The sequence below is a fragment of the Loxodonta africana genome, chromosome 9 (genome assembly GCF_030014295.1).
Source record: "Loxodonta africana isolate mLoxAfr1 chromosome 9, mLoxAfr1.hap2, whole genome shotgun sequence".
Classification (NCBI taxonomy): domain Eukaryota; kingdom Metazoa; phylum Chordata; class Mammalia; order Proboscidea; family Elephantidae; genus Loxodonta; species Loxodonta africana.
The window spans coordinates 48,623,985-48,638,060 of NC_087350.1; the positions used below are offsets into that span (position 1 = coordinate 48,623,985).

Genomic DNA, 14,076 nt, shown 5'->3' on the forward strand with positions numbered 1-14,076 from the left:
CCTCGACCCTGCAGCACCTTCGGACCCGCCCAACTGCCTCCTCCAGCCCCGCCCCCCGCACCTGCGGCCTTCCCTGACGGCCACCCCCACGCCCGTTGTCCCTCAGACCCGCTGGGACCAGCACACCCGAGGACCCCCGCCCCGCCCCCGCTCCCGTTACCCACGCCCGGCCGCAACCCCTGCCCGGCCCCGCCCCCAGCACCGAGGCCCCTCCCCGGGCCCAGCGGCCCCTCCGGGTCCCGCCCCCCGCACCTGCGGCTCCCTGCAACCCGGCCCTCAGGGTCCCGCCCCGCCCCACGGGCCGCTGCTCACCGCCCGCTCCCGCCGCCGCCGCCGCCGCAGTCCGGCGGGTCACCTTGACGCGGGCCGCAGTTGTTGCCCCCGTCTCCGCATGGCTCTGCGAGCGGCCCAGGCGGCAGCGGTGCCTTCGCTCAGAGGCCGGGGCCGGGCCGAGCCGGACCGGGCGCAGCTGGAGCGCGGGCCGACGCGGGAGCCAGCCGGTGCCCAGCCGCAGAAGGAATCGTCCGCTCCCGGGCCTGAGCGGCGGGCCGTACAACCAATCGGCGCGTGCCGTGAGACCAGCCCCCCAACCACATCGTCGCAGAGGCGGAGACACGCAAATCGGTGCGCTCTCCGCGCCAGTGCGCAGCCGCTGCAGCCGGCGGTCCTCCCCGGACTCGGCCTTCGCTCTGTCCAGGAGACGCACTCTCAGCCTGCAGGGATGCTCCGCTGCCCGCACAGCCTGGTTAGCATCCCGCCACGCCCATCGCCTTCCTAGAAATAGCGGTGCACCTGATTCCCCACACATCCCTCCAGGCCTCACCCGATTTCCTCTTTAAACCTACCTAGTATTTATCATTTTTAACAAAAAAATGTTTTTTTGAGAAAGACATCACCTTGGTGCCCATTCTTTACAACTCGGAGGTATGTACAGAGCTCAGAATGTCAAAGCTGGAAGTAACTTCAGAGACCCTCGGGCCCAGGCCATTTATTTTATGGGTAGGCAAAGTTAGATCGAACAGGTAAAGGCACTGGTCCAAGTCCGCACAAATACAACGCTGGGAAATGAGCCTGTCTCCTCGCTCCTTGCTCTCAGATCCTTCCTCTGTGCCAGGCACAGTGAGATGGCCAAAGAGGTTGTCGTTTGCTTAGAGTCACAGAGATAATAAGTTGCAAAGACAATCCAATCCAAGCCAGGTCTGTGAAGCCCTGGAAGTCCTGAACCACAGCAAAATTCTATTTTGCCTCCCACAGAAAGGAGGCCCTATGCCCTGCCTTACTCTGAATGATTCTTGAACACGCAGACGAATGGAACATCATTTTGACAATTCTCAAATTTATTTTGTAGTCAGTAACATTAGAGTATGAAAAGATGTGGCTACTGTGCTTCCCAAAGCTTAAGGAAGAAAAAGAAAGGAAGAAATAGAATCAATGGGAGTTATAGTATTTCTAAGTAAACAGGGGCTCTCTGCCGGAAATTTCTGCCATTTTACATGAAGAAAACAATAATCATTAAAGAAGATGTTTAACTGTTTTACTTAAATAGAACAAGCAACAGTGTGGTGCAATGGTTGTGCACAGAGCCTCTGAACTCAGAAATGCACGGGATCTTACAGCTCAATAACAAAAAGACAAACAACCCACTTAAAAATGGGTACAGCATCTGAATAGAAATTTCTCCAAAAAAAGATACACGGATGGTCAGTAAGCACATGAAAAGATGCTTCATGTCATTACCATTAGTGATATCACATAAAACTACAATGAGATACTACTTAACACCCACTAGAATGAGTATAATAAATACAGACAGTAATAAGTGTTGCTGAAGATATGGAGAAATTGGGACCCTCCTACACCACTGGTGGGAATGTAAAATGGTTCAACCACTTTGAAACAGTTTGGCAGTTCTCAGAAGGTTAAACAGAGTTACTATACGGTCCAGCAATTCCTACATATAGAGGAATATACTCCAGGTATATATCCAAGAGAAATAAAAGTATGTCCATGCAAAAACTGGTACATGTATGGTTATAGTGGCATTATTCATAATAGCCAAAAAGTAGAAACAACCCAAATGTTCATCAACTGATGATCGGATAAATAAATGTGCTATAGCCATACAATGGAATATTATTCAGCCATAAAAAAGGAATAATGTATTGCTACAAGATGGACAAGTATTGAAAACATCATGCTAAGTGAAAGAAGCCGGAGCACATATTGCATGATTCGATTTATTTGAAATGTCCAGAATAGGCAAAATTATAGAGACAAAAAGTAGATTAGTGATTGCCTAAGACTCGGGGTGGGGAGGGGGAGGATGGAGAGATTAGGGGGTGATGACAAAGGGGTGCAGAGTTTCTTTTTAGGGTGATGAAAATGTTCTAAAATTGATTGTGGTAGCAGTGACACAACTCTGAATATGCAAAAAAGCCTTTGAACTTTATACTTGAATTGTAGGGTATATGAATTATATCTCAGTAAAGCTCTTTTAAAAAGTTATTGTTAAGTCTGACCCATCATGTCATTCCTGTGCTTAGGCATTGTGTAATAGGATGTGGAGAGGATCTAAGTTGTATCCACTAGGATTCAGACTGTCCACTGTCAAAGTGTGATGCACTGGTGGAGTGGGCCAGCTCTTGGCATATCATGTGTTTGAGTCACTCTCCATGAGTGGAAGAACCTTTTGAACAACAGGAAAGGGGGGTTGGAGAAGTCACCTAGGGGGATCCCTCAGCCCAGCTGGATCCACATGGACTTGTAACTTACAGAGAGTCGGGCTACAGGACAGTTTAGGGAGTTATTTTCACTAGAGATGGTGATCAACATGAACCAGCCTCATAGCATCTGCCATAGTAGTCTCCTCCATGGGACATTGTCCCATGTCACCACCAGTGAAACTGTTGGCATTTGAGCCACTACCTTGTATCAAGGACTATCCGTGCCCCACCAGGAAGGCATAGTCCGCCTGCTAGGCAGTGGGTGAGCCAGTTCTAAATCCACATCTTACCACCTATTTTCTCTGACTACTCTTGGAACCTCTGATATTAGTCCCAGTTCATCAAGAAGCATACACCAAGACGGGATTAAATGTGCAACGGCTGTGGCAGACAGACTCTAGAGTGGTCCCCATGATTGCTGCCTCCTGGTGTCCATGGCCTTGTGTGATTCCCTTCCCCTTGAGTGTGGGCAGGACCTGACTTGCTTCTGATCAACAGAATATGGCATAGGTGATGGGATGTATGTGATTATGAGTGTGTGGTTTTGTCAGATAAGACTGTAACCTATCCTGCTAGGAGACTCTCTCTTGCTGGCTTTGAAGAAGCAAGCTGCCATGTTGTGACTGCCCAAATGAGAGGGCCATGCAGCAAGGAGCTAAGAGTGTCCTCCAGCTGATAGCCAGCAAGAAACTGGGGCCCTCAGTCTGGCAGCCTTCAAGGAACTGATTGCTGCTAACAACCACATGATCTCAGAAGCAGATCCTTCCTCTGTTGAGCCTGAGATGAGACTACAGCCCCAGCCAACGCTTTGATTACAGCCTTCCGAGGAGACCCTGAAGCAGAGGGCCCTGCTAAACTGTACCTGGATTCCTGACCCACAAAAACTGTGAGATAATAAATGTATATTGTTTTAAGTCACTAAGTTTGTGGTAAATTTTTTATGCAGCAATAGATAACTAATACAGGGGCACAAACCACCCTGCCCTCGTGCCCAAGAGGCAGCTTCTGTGTAGAGGACATCAAAGCCTGGGTACAATGAAGATTCTGAAATGCAGTGCTCCTCCAGCTCCTGGGGGCTTGTGTCTTTGGGGGCATTTGGAGACAGAGGACAGGACACAGAAAAAAGCACTGTCACTGAGGGCACAGGTAACAATGACAATGGTGAGGTGCCCACAAGGGGCTTCAGAAGAAGCAGCCTCCCACGTGGATGGCAGGGGAAGACTGGAAGACCAGGGGTCAAGAATGAAGTTTTGAATTCAGTCAGTTCTAGGAAACAATCTCAGCTTTGGCACTTCCTAACTATGTGGCCTTGGACAAGTGTCTAAACCTCTGTGTGCCTCAGTTTCCTCATTTTTCTGTCCTTCTTTGATCACTGCCACACATATTTCCCAGGTTTTTCTTGATATAAATGGCAAAATCTTGAAATTATTTTGTTGTATTAACTGTTCCCTTCCAGGTCATCTCTTATATTCTGAAGCATGCTGAAATCTGAATATATAGTTTTGGAAGCAACTAAGCGGTGGTTGGATGGATCTTGAAGAGAACAGACATCTCCTTACAAGGCAACTGTCCCAGGTGAGATTATAATAGGTCTTCAAGCATGGAAGGGCTTTCCACCTGAGATGTGGAAGGACAAGCTGCTTCCAATGGCAAAGAAGGCTCAGAGAGACTCAGGGATTCAAGATTCTCAGCTTTATCTGAATCCATCCAGATGCCCTGCTCAGGGTCTCAGGGTCCCATTCCTTCCCAATCAATGCCCTCACCTTCTCATGAGAAACATGGAAAGTCTATGAATTCAACTAACATTATAATTCTGGTTTGCTTTTCACTGACGTTGATCCCACATCTCAAGAAAGATTATTTTAGACCCACTATAGAAGCTCTCTGATTCTCTTACTATGACTTGAACCTTAAGTTTATTATTTTCTTTCTGTAAATTCTCCAGTGCAATCAGGAGGAGCCACCCATTCTGAGCCCTTCTAGTGATTATTTCTGTATCAATGCTCAAGGTAGTAGTCACATGGCTTCCTAAGGCATTGCTTCGATAGGCATTTCATCACAATCGACAACAGATGATAACTTAATTAACCATGATGCTACTGCAAGGATGCATTTCCCACTGGCAAGAGACCACTGTATTCAAGGCTAAGAACACAATCAAATTGATCCCAGAACTCCATCTTTGAGGAATCAGAGTCCAATTAAGAAAACAGAAATCATACTATTTATTTCAACTGAGGGAATTTAATACAAGGAATAAGTTAATGAGATATTGGAGGTCTGGAAAAAAAAAACAGAACCAATAGACTACGACAGGCAATAACTGTGGGAAAGCAGCTACCATCCCTTGTGTTTGGGGTGGGGAGGTAAGGGAAGAGTTTGGGGTTATCAGATCCTAGAAGTTTGGAGGAGGAGCCCCTTCGGAGGGAGCATGATCTTCGGACTTCAGAGCATGGTTTCGCACTTCTAGCCCCCAGAAGTGTGACAGAATAAATATACATTGTTTTAAGCTACCTAATTTGTGGTAAATGGTTATGGCAGCCCTCAGAAACTAATATAACGCTGTAAAAAAATAATAATTTAACTCCCAGCTTAAGAATGGGAGCAACGGGTTACACTTCTATCACAGGGTTGCATATTAACAGGTTTTTTTCTTTTAAAATCTTTTAAAATCAACTTTATTAGGATACGGAGCCCGGTGGCGCAGTGGTTAAGAGCTGGGCTGGTAACCAAAAGGTCAGCCATTGGAATCCACCAGCTGCTCCTTGGAAACCCTATGGACAATTCTATTCTGTCCTATAGGGTTGCTATGAGTCAGAATTGACTCAATGGCAACAGTTTGGGATTTTGGTTTTGTTTTGGTTTTTTTGGGTGGAGGGGTTATTTGGATATAATTTACATAAAATAAAATGTATCCATTTTCAATGGACAGTTTAATGAGTTTTGGCAAAGGTATACACCACACCATTTTTTTTTATCTAAGTCCCCCACTAGGCTGTGAGCTTTTCAAGGGCAGGAAGCATACAGGTTTCATCTCTGGTACCAAGTACCTAGCCCAGTACCAAGCACTGTAATATCAGGTCCGCGGGCTAGAATGAGGCACCTCCTAGAAGCAAAACTATAAGGGAAATAAGATTCTCTCTGAACCTTCCATTTAAAAAGCAAGTGAAGTAAATCAGGACTGAGATATGCAACCTTAAAGAAGATAGGTTGACTCTCAGGCCAAGAAAGCTTAACTGTCATCTGAAAAAGTTACCCAGCCTAAGGAAGGAATGGATCTATTAGAAAGTCGGCTTCTTGGCCAAAGAAGCATAGTACAAGGAGCGAGGTCATCAAGTGAGCATTGGAAATGAAGAGCCAAACCCCAGGAACCTGCCCTCCACGCATCTCACCTCAGATCATGCTCCTCCTAGCTCCCTGTGCTCCAGCAACTTTGGCCTTTTTTCAATTCTTTGTACATGCTGGGATTTCTCCAGTCTCAAGGTCTTTGCAAATGCTGTTCCCTCTGCCTGGAATGCTCTTCCTCCCTCTCACCCCCTTTATCTAGCTAACTCTTACTGTCAGGTCTCTCTCAAGTGACACTTCCTCCGGGAAGCCTTCTCTGACTCCTACATGAGGTCAGATCCCCCTGCTATAAGCTCTCATAGTTTGCTTTACCTTTTCTTCATTGCATTTCATGATTATAGATTAACTACGTGATTAATGTGACTGAAGTCTTTCTCCACTGCTGAACTCACTGCTAACTCCCTGTAGATTATTGAATCGGAACCTGTTTTGCTGTGTACTTTCCCCAAAAATACAATATTTTTTAAAAATCAGAAAAGAACTAAGGATGGTGTTTGTACTCTTAACACCTTTGGAACTTTTCCACACTTGTTCATGAGGCATTGGAATACATATAAAGTCTTCAACTTTGTCCTTTCTTAAATATGTAAACCAAATACCAAACCAAACCCATTGCCATTGAGTCAATTCCTATAGGACAGAGTAGGGCTTCCAAGGCTGTAATCTTTACGGAAGCAGACTACCACATCTTTCTCCCGTGGAGCCACTGCTAGGTTCAAATTGCCAAACTTTCGGTTAGTAGCCAAATGCTTAACAACTGCGCCACTCCATAGATGTTCATTGAATTGAGCTCTACTGCCTTCCCATGCCACAGGATAAATTCCAAATTTCGTGTGTGGTGGAGTGGTAAGAATAAAGGAATGAGCAGCTGAAGATTTAGTCTGTTATAATAGTATTTGCTTACACGTGAGGAAAGAAATACAAATGGATTTTCAGAGGGGGAGGAAATGATTATCTTAATGGAGAAATGAGAGCACACAACAGAAAAACCCAAAGAAGAAAGCAAATCACAGTGCTGTAGAAATTTTTAAAAGTCAGCTAGTTGGAATACCCATCTGAAGCAGCAATCCCTTCTGTAATATCCAAGGGAACAGGTACAGCTTTGGGGCACACTCTACCTTTAGAGACAGCCTATTTCATTAGATAGCTATAATATATAATTTTTTTCATACATTGAGGCAAAGCTTTTCTTATAATTGGCACCTAATTCTGTGATTCTAGAATGATTTTCGTCCTAATTTTTGGACTCTGGAGATAATCAGCAAATGACTTGTTTATTAATTGATTTATCCCCTCAGACATAGAGTAAATATTTAATGAGCACCTATAATGTGTTAGGCGTTATGCCAGGTGATGAATATATCAAGCTATTTTCCATATGAAAATCCTTCCAGTATTTGAAGTCCTCAAAATTATTCGTTTTAGCATTCATTTCTCCTATGACATGATTCCATGTCTCTCATTGTTCTGGTCTCTCTTTTCTGGTTGCATCCAGTTTGTCAGATGGGAAGGAGAAGATGAGCACTGGCCACATCTAATAAGAGAAGAAAACTGCCTATGTCATTTAGCTATGGTATCCCTTCTTACTGCAGGGGGCACATAGTGTAGATCAAGTATGAGGAACTCAAACCCTGGTGTTATAACTTTGTGATCATTATTCCACTGTTAAATTTTTACAAGTTGCATAGTATCGATGAATTTTAGTAGCTGATAAATTTTTAAAAAGTATATCGTCTGGTACCAAGTAAATGTTTAATGAATGGCAGCCATTATGCATGCGTGGCGATAGTAGTAGTAGTAGCTTCCCATGTAGGGATGCCTAAAATGAACGTGCTAATTTTGACCTTCCAGTTACATCATTAAAACATAATACGTTGGCATGCTAACTCTATCCATCAGTCTTTACACTTCGTGACTTTAAGTCAGTGGTTGGTTCAGACCCTCTTTCCCTGTGTTCCAGAGTCAGGTTTCTAAGTCTATAAGGCCGAGAGCTGGCACCGGCCCCTGGTAATCTGCCCTTGGGAGCCAATTTGCTGACCTTGCCCTGGTATAAACCTTGCTTTCTGTAATAATATTCTCTATGGAAAAGTCCTTTCAACTTTAACATTTCTTAAATGTGTAGGCACTCCGTAAGTGTTCATTGAATTGAGTTCTACTGCCTCTCCTTGGCCACAAAATGAATTCCAAATTCCATGGTTTGAAATAAAATGTACCTTGACATCTGGCTACAGTCCACTCTACCCACCCTCATTTTCTAATTTATAAAACATTTACTGTGTACCATGTATTATCTCATTAAATAAATATAGCTATCTATAGGTATTTAAGCCATTATGTATACATTATCATATAATGTAATGTTATATATACATGTGTATATTTTAACCTAAATAGTCTCACGCTACACGTGTTCATTTGTAAGTTGCTTTTTTACCCTCAACAATATGTCATGGATACTTCTTGACGCCATAGAGGTTTATTTACACATTTATATCAACATTTTATATACCAGATTTATTGATGGATATTATGGAGGCTTCCAATTTCTCAATATTATAATCAATGCTGGGGTGAACAAACTTGTACACCTTGGCCACTTGTTAGATTATCTTCCTAGGTTAAACTCTCAGTAATAGTACCGCTGTTTCAAAAGGAATGCACATTTAAAATTTTGAAACATGGTACCAAACTTACTTTACAGAGATGTTACACTAGCTTCTACTTCCAACATCAAGGTATGAATTTGCCATTTTCTCCTGCCCTCATCAATGCTGGGTATTGCAAACTGAGTAAGTGAAAAAAATGGTCTCTCGTTACTGCTTTAATTGTTTTTAACTGCTTTCTAGTGAGGTAAAATATCTTTATTATGTATTTATTAGCTTTTTGCATTTCTTCTGTGGATTATTTTCTTGTCCTTTCTCCTTTTTAAATTGGAGTATTCATCTCTCTCTTAATTTTTAAAGTTCTTGCTCTATATGTTACAAAGGCATTTATTTTTAAAATTGTGTTTGCATTTTAAATTTTTATGTTTTAGGCTGTATAATCATAAATCTATATTTTTCCTTTAAGATTTCTTATTTTTGGTCTTATCCTTAAAATGATCTTCCCATTGCAAAAGCAAGTCTTCACCTCCTTTTTTTCTAGTTCTTTCATGGTTTCATTATTCTACATTTGACTTTTTAATTCCCCTGAATTTTGTTTCATGGCCCTTCCCCCTCTTCACCTAGCTGGGTCTCCTCCCTCAGAGTGGGTCTCTCCTGGTCTTTTCTCCCTCCAGCAGGGTGTAGGTTCTCAAGGGACCTCAAAACTAGTCCCAGATAATTTTAGCCCTAAGGTTGAGCCCTCCATTTACGGGACGTGTCCACTGCCTCCAGCCAGTGGATGCAATTGTGGTCCAACCCAGGACCAGTAGCATTTTGATGCTTTTCCATAGTGCATCAGGACCAGCAAAGGCTCATGAATCATGTATGTCTTTTTTGGGACAGCAGGAGGGAGTGGTGTCCCAGAATCATGGTCAGACCACCTGAGATCTGTCCCTCTGGATCTGAGAGAGCAGGCATCTTAGGGCCCAGGGCAAATCCCAGGAACGGACTACCCCGTCCCTGGATCATCTGCCCTTGGAGAGTTCTGAGAGTTACCAGGCCCTGTCGCTGGCTCTCTGGGGGAATCAGTGAAGATGTAAGCCTTATTATCCAGCCATACAGAGGCCCCAGGAAGAGGACTACCCAGCTTTTTCTATGTGGGCTTAGGCCATTATATCCAGATAGTACCTGACACTTTACGAAAGGTGATTACATAGGAAACATTTCCACTAGTTAAATTGTAGGCAGAGAGGTGCAGGGCTTACCGTCAGGGTGGAAGTCTCCAGTACTCACAGGGCCTGCAGCTCACCATCCCCTGACCATGGAGTTGGAAATGAGGCCTTTCAACAGAGCCTGGTAGCAGGAGGCCCCTGGTGGGGAAAGGGAGGACAAGCAGTGGAGGGAAAGAAGGGAACTAGTAGCTTAGTTATTAAACATCTAATAGCATTCCCATTTCACCACCAGCCTGGCCAGGGTGCAGCAGGCAAGGAGTGAAAGAAGCCTGGGTATTGGGAAAACAGTTGTGTTGAAAGGGCAAAGAGGAAGTGGTATGAAACCAGCAACTGGCTCAAGTGCTTTCCCTCTGCAAAGATGATACGCAAGCAAGACAGGAACCTTTTCTCAGCTGAGTTAGCGTCAGTGTCTGTAGCTTAAGCCCAGCTCCCTGAGAAAGCCAGAACATCCTTGGAGAGCAGGAGGAATTGGTAATCAAAGGGAGAGGAAGCTCTCTAAGGGAATAAATATGAGGCCTCAGAAGAAATTCACATGCAAGAGTCCGTGCTCAGAGCCCAGACCTCCAAAAGTAAGGTGAATGGATGGCTTTCGATTCTCATGTAAACATTTGGAGAAGCAAGGGAAAAGAGTCAAGGGGCTGAGGAGGAAAAAGAAAAAAAAACAAAACAGCTCCAAGAACCCAGATGTGTGTTGAACAGATAATAGCCTGGCAGAGAGACAGTTTAGTTAAAGTAAGTCACACAAAAAAATAATGTTTGCCAAAGACAGGTTCATCCAAGTTATAGACTCCACTAACCTCAGTTCCAATGAAATTCTGATCATTCTCAGAAACGTGTCCCATTGCAGGATTTGTTAAAGCCCTGAAATGGGGTGGCGGGGCGGGGGTGAGGGGGAGAGCAACTAGAAAGGGGAGATATGTCCCTATTGTCCCTATGGCCTAGACCAAATAACCCAGAGACACATTTAGACTAGAGCAGCCCAAAAAGAGGGCTAGACAGAGCCAGGAATTTTGTGGAATATTTAAAGCATTCAGTGACCATAGGTAGAGTAGAACAAAGAGCCAAGGGTGCAAGCTCCAGGGAGGCAGATTTTGGGCTAAGGATAAGGAAGGACTTTTCTGTCATTGAATGTTGTCAAAGATGCAGAGTCACCTTGGGAAGCAGTCGGTTTCCATAAGCAAAGCAGAAACCAGAAATTAATTATGGGGCTACTGTAGGAGGCCCAGTATTATCCGGGAGGGGAGTAGATAGGCTGTGGGGTCCCTTCCCACTATCATGAAAGTGCAAGGGTCTTCCCCTGCCATTTTGAGCACTCTGAGGAGACAGAATTCAAACTTACTTATCCTCTTATTTGTACATTTAAAAGAACGAACATACACACACACGCACCACACCTGAAGGTGGTGAAAATAAACCTACAGAAAACATTCTAGCTAGGAGGCTCAGGGACGTGGACCATGCACTTCCACCAGGGAGCCCAGGAAAGGTTAACAGGAGCAAATCTTGTGTTGGGATGCAAAGAAGAGTGCCTAAGGTCCAAAGCTGTGCCCAAAAGGGATGAAGAAATGTTTTGAGTGCCTGAGACCTCACTCTCTCCACAGCAAAGCCTGAGGTGGGCTTGTCTGCACCACAAGGGCAAGGCCTAAGAAGCTAGTAGTAGCAAGCAGCATAAAAAACAGCAAAATACCCGGTTAGCCCCACCCCTCCCAAAAAAGAGATGTTGATCTCCAGAGGCCCTGCTGGACCCCATCCTTGATAAAATGCAAGCTCACTTAGGGCAGAGGCAGAACAAAAGGAGCCCCACTAAGCAAACTCTTTCAAAGACAACAAAGGGTGGGGAGCTATTTACTGTCTTAGAGCTGAGAGGAAAGGGAGGCAGCTCTGTTCTTGCAGAAGCAGGCAGGTTGCCCTGTGGGTGTTTGCATTATAAAACACAGTATGTACATATACACATAACTTAAGAGTACAGGCTTGACCAATGAGATATAGACAGCAAGCTTTATTGTATACCTCTGGCCAATCACTGTAATCACCCAGTGAAGGATCCCTGGCACTATCCCAAGTGCGATGTGTTCTGCAACATTTGTTCCCTTTACAGTGGCCTTTCTGCCATTTATTTTGTGTTCTGAAAAGTTTTGAGCCTTACTTGCAGACAAAAGGTGTGTAAGCTAGGCCTGCTGCAGAGGGTTGGGCACCCTGAGACATTTAAATGTTTCATTCAGGTTTCAGGACTTTCAAGGAAATGGTTCAGGAAGTAAGAGATGAAGCTCAGCAAGAAATGAGGGATTGGTGATAGTCCTTTGACACTATAAAAGACATCATAAACATTTCTGAAACCAGGTAGGCTTAGTCAACGATTGTATGAATTATAACTGGAAGAAATTAAAGGTAAGATAGGTCCTGACCTCAGGATAAATTAAAAGAAGAGTGAGCTACTGCTTACCTTGTGCCAGCAGTGCATCTCAATCTGGTCTACACAACATCTACTCGACTCTGCATCTGCTTCAGTTGGTGCTCTCATTGTCAGGACTGCACCCCACGGGGATATTCCTCTAACTCTCCGGCTAAAGAGGCTCATCTTTTTTTTTTTTAATTTTTTTATTATGCTTTAAGTGAAAGTTTACAAATTAAGTCAGTGTCTCATACAAAAATTTATATACACCTTACTGTAAACTCCTAGTTGCTCTCCCCCTAATGACAGCACACTCCCTCCCTCCAGTCACTATTTTCGTGTTCATTTGGCTAGCTTCCGCCCCCCCCCGCCCTCTCATCTCCCCTTCAGACAGGAGCTGCCCACATAGTCTCATGTGTCTACTTGAGCCAAGAAGCTCACTCTTCACCACTATCATTTTCTATCCCATAGTCCAGTCCAATACCTGTCTGAAGAGTTGGCTTCGGGAATGGTTCCTGTCTTGCGCTAACAGAAAGTCTGGGGACCATGACCTCCGGGGTCCTTCTAGTCTCAGTCTGACCATTAAGTCTGGTCTTTTTACGAGAATTTGGGGTCTGCATCCCACTGCTCTCCTGCTCCCTTAGGGGTTTTCTGTTGTGTTCCCTGTCAGGGCAGTCATCAGTTGTAGCCGGGCACCATCTAGTTCTTCTGGTCTCAGGCTGATCTAAGAGGCTCATCTTTTGATTCTTGATGGTGGGCTACTTTTCCAGCCTTAGGGAATAAACACATCTGTTCGAAGCTACTGCTTCACACCATACCTGAGCCACAAGATTCCAGCTTCCTCATTTTACAGACAAACTGGGCCTAAAGAGGGTGAGGTATATACTCAAGGTAGCCATCATGTAGTGTCAGGACTAGAAGCCAGATCTCCAGACTCACAATTCAGTGTACTTTTTCCACCACCCCCTTGTGTACCAGCACAGACCTCTCACCTTGTACACCTAGATTCCCAGTGCACAACTGATCCTAAAGCAGCCCTAGTGTGAAGGTAGAGATCTTGCTTTACAGTGGCTCTTACTTAAGTGCATGGAGCAAGTCTGCTCCTAGCACCATAGAAGGAGCAAGTCTGCTCCTAGCACCATAGAAGCCAAGTTTGATCCCTGCTTGCTTCCCAGCCACTGCCCTGCCCAACCCTCCAGAATTCATGCACTTGCCCATTCATTCAACAAAAATTTACTGAGCACCGACTGTGGTGCCTGGTCCTTTGCTAAAGATATAGTAATGAGTAAAAATGGTTCAGATCCCTGTTCTCATGGAGCTTATAGAAACATTTCTTGAATAGCCACACTAATGAATATACAATTATAAATTGAAAGAAGTATCTTGAAGGGCAGGAATACAGGTCAATAAAAGTCTATGTTACAGGGGCCTGACCTAGAAGGGTTGTGTAGGGTAGGGCTCCTTGAGGAAGGAAGGCCTGAGCTGAAAGCTGAAGGATGAGGAGTTAACTGGCTAAGAGGGAGAAGGCAGTTTGGGACAGAAGCAGCAGCACGTGCAACTCCCATGTCCTGTGGCAAGAGTGAGCAAAATACATTCAAGGGAATCCAGGGAGCACTTTTTGAGAAAAAGTGGAGAAAGGAGTCACCAGCAATTCATTTTATGGAAAACTGGGTACCAACTGGGGTTTGACAATCCGGTCTTAGCCACTCAAGAGAAAAGGTTAGAAATCATCTGCTTCTCTTTCTCTTGCCAGCACAACAGTAGCAAAACGGCTTCTTATGAAATCCTAACCTTTCAAAAAC

At 44.5% G+C, this 14,076-nt stretch overlaps 1 protein-coding gene across 10 annotated transcripts in view; it reads right to left on the bottom strand.

Moving 5' to 3' along the window:
• RALGPS1 (Ral GEF with PH domain and SH3 binding motif 1) overlaps positions 1 to 408 on the bottom strand; it is a 407,684-nt gene extending 407,276 nt beyond the window's left edge. For 9 of the 10 annotated variants that reach the window (XM_064291416.1, XM_064291415.1, XM_064291413.1 and 6 more), the window contains exon 1: positions 313 to 408. The gene's annotated coding sequence lies outside the window, so the exon portion shown is untranslated. The remainder of the gene's footprint in view (positions 1 to 312) is intronic. The other variant, XM_064291411.1, reaches the window with a different exon arrangement.
• Positions 409 to 14,076: the final 13,668 nt, after the last annotated feature.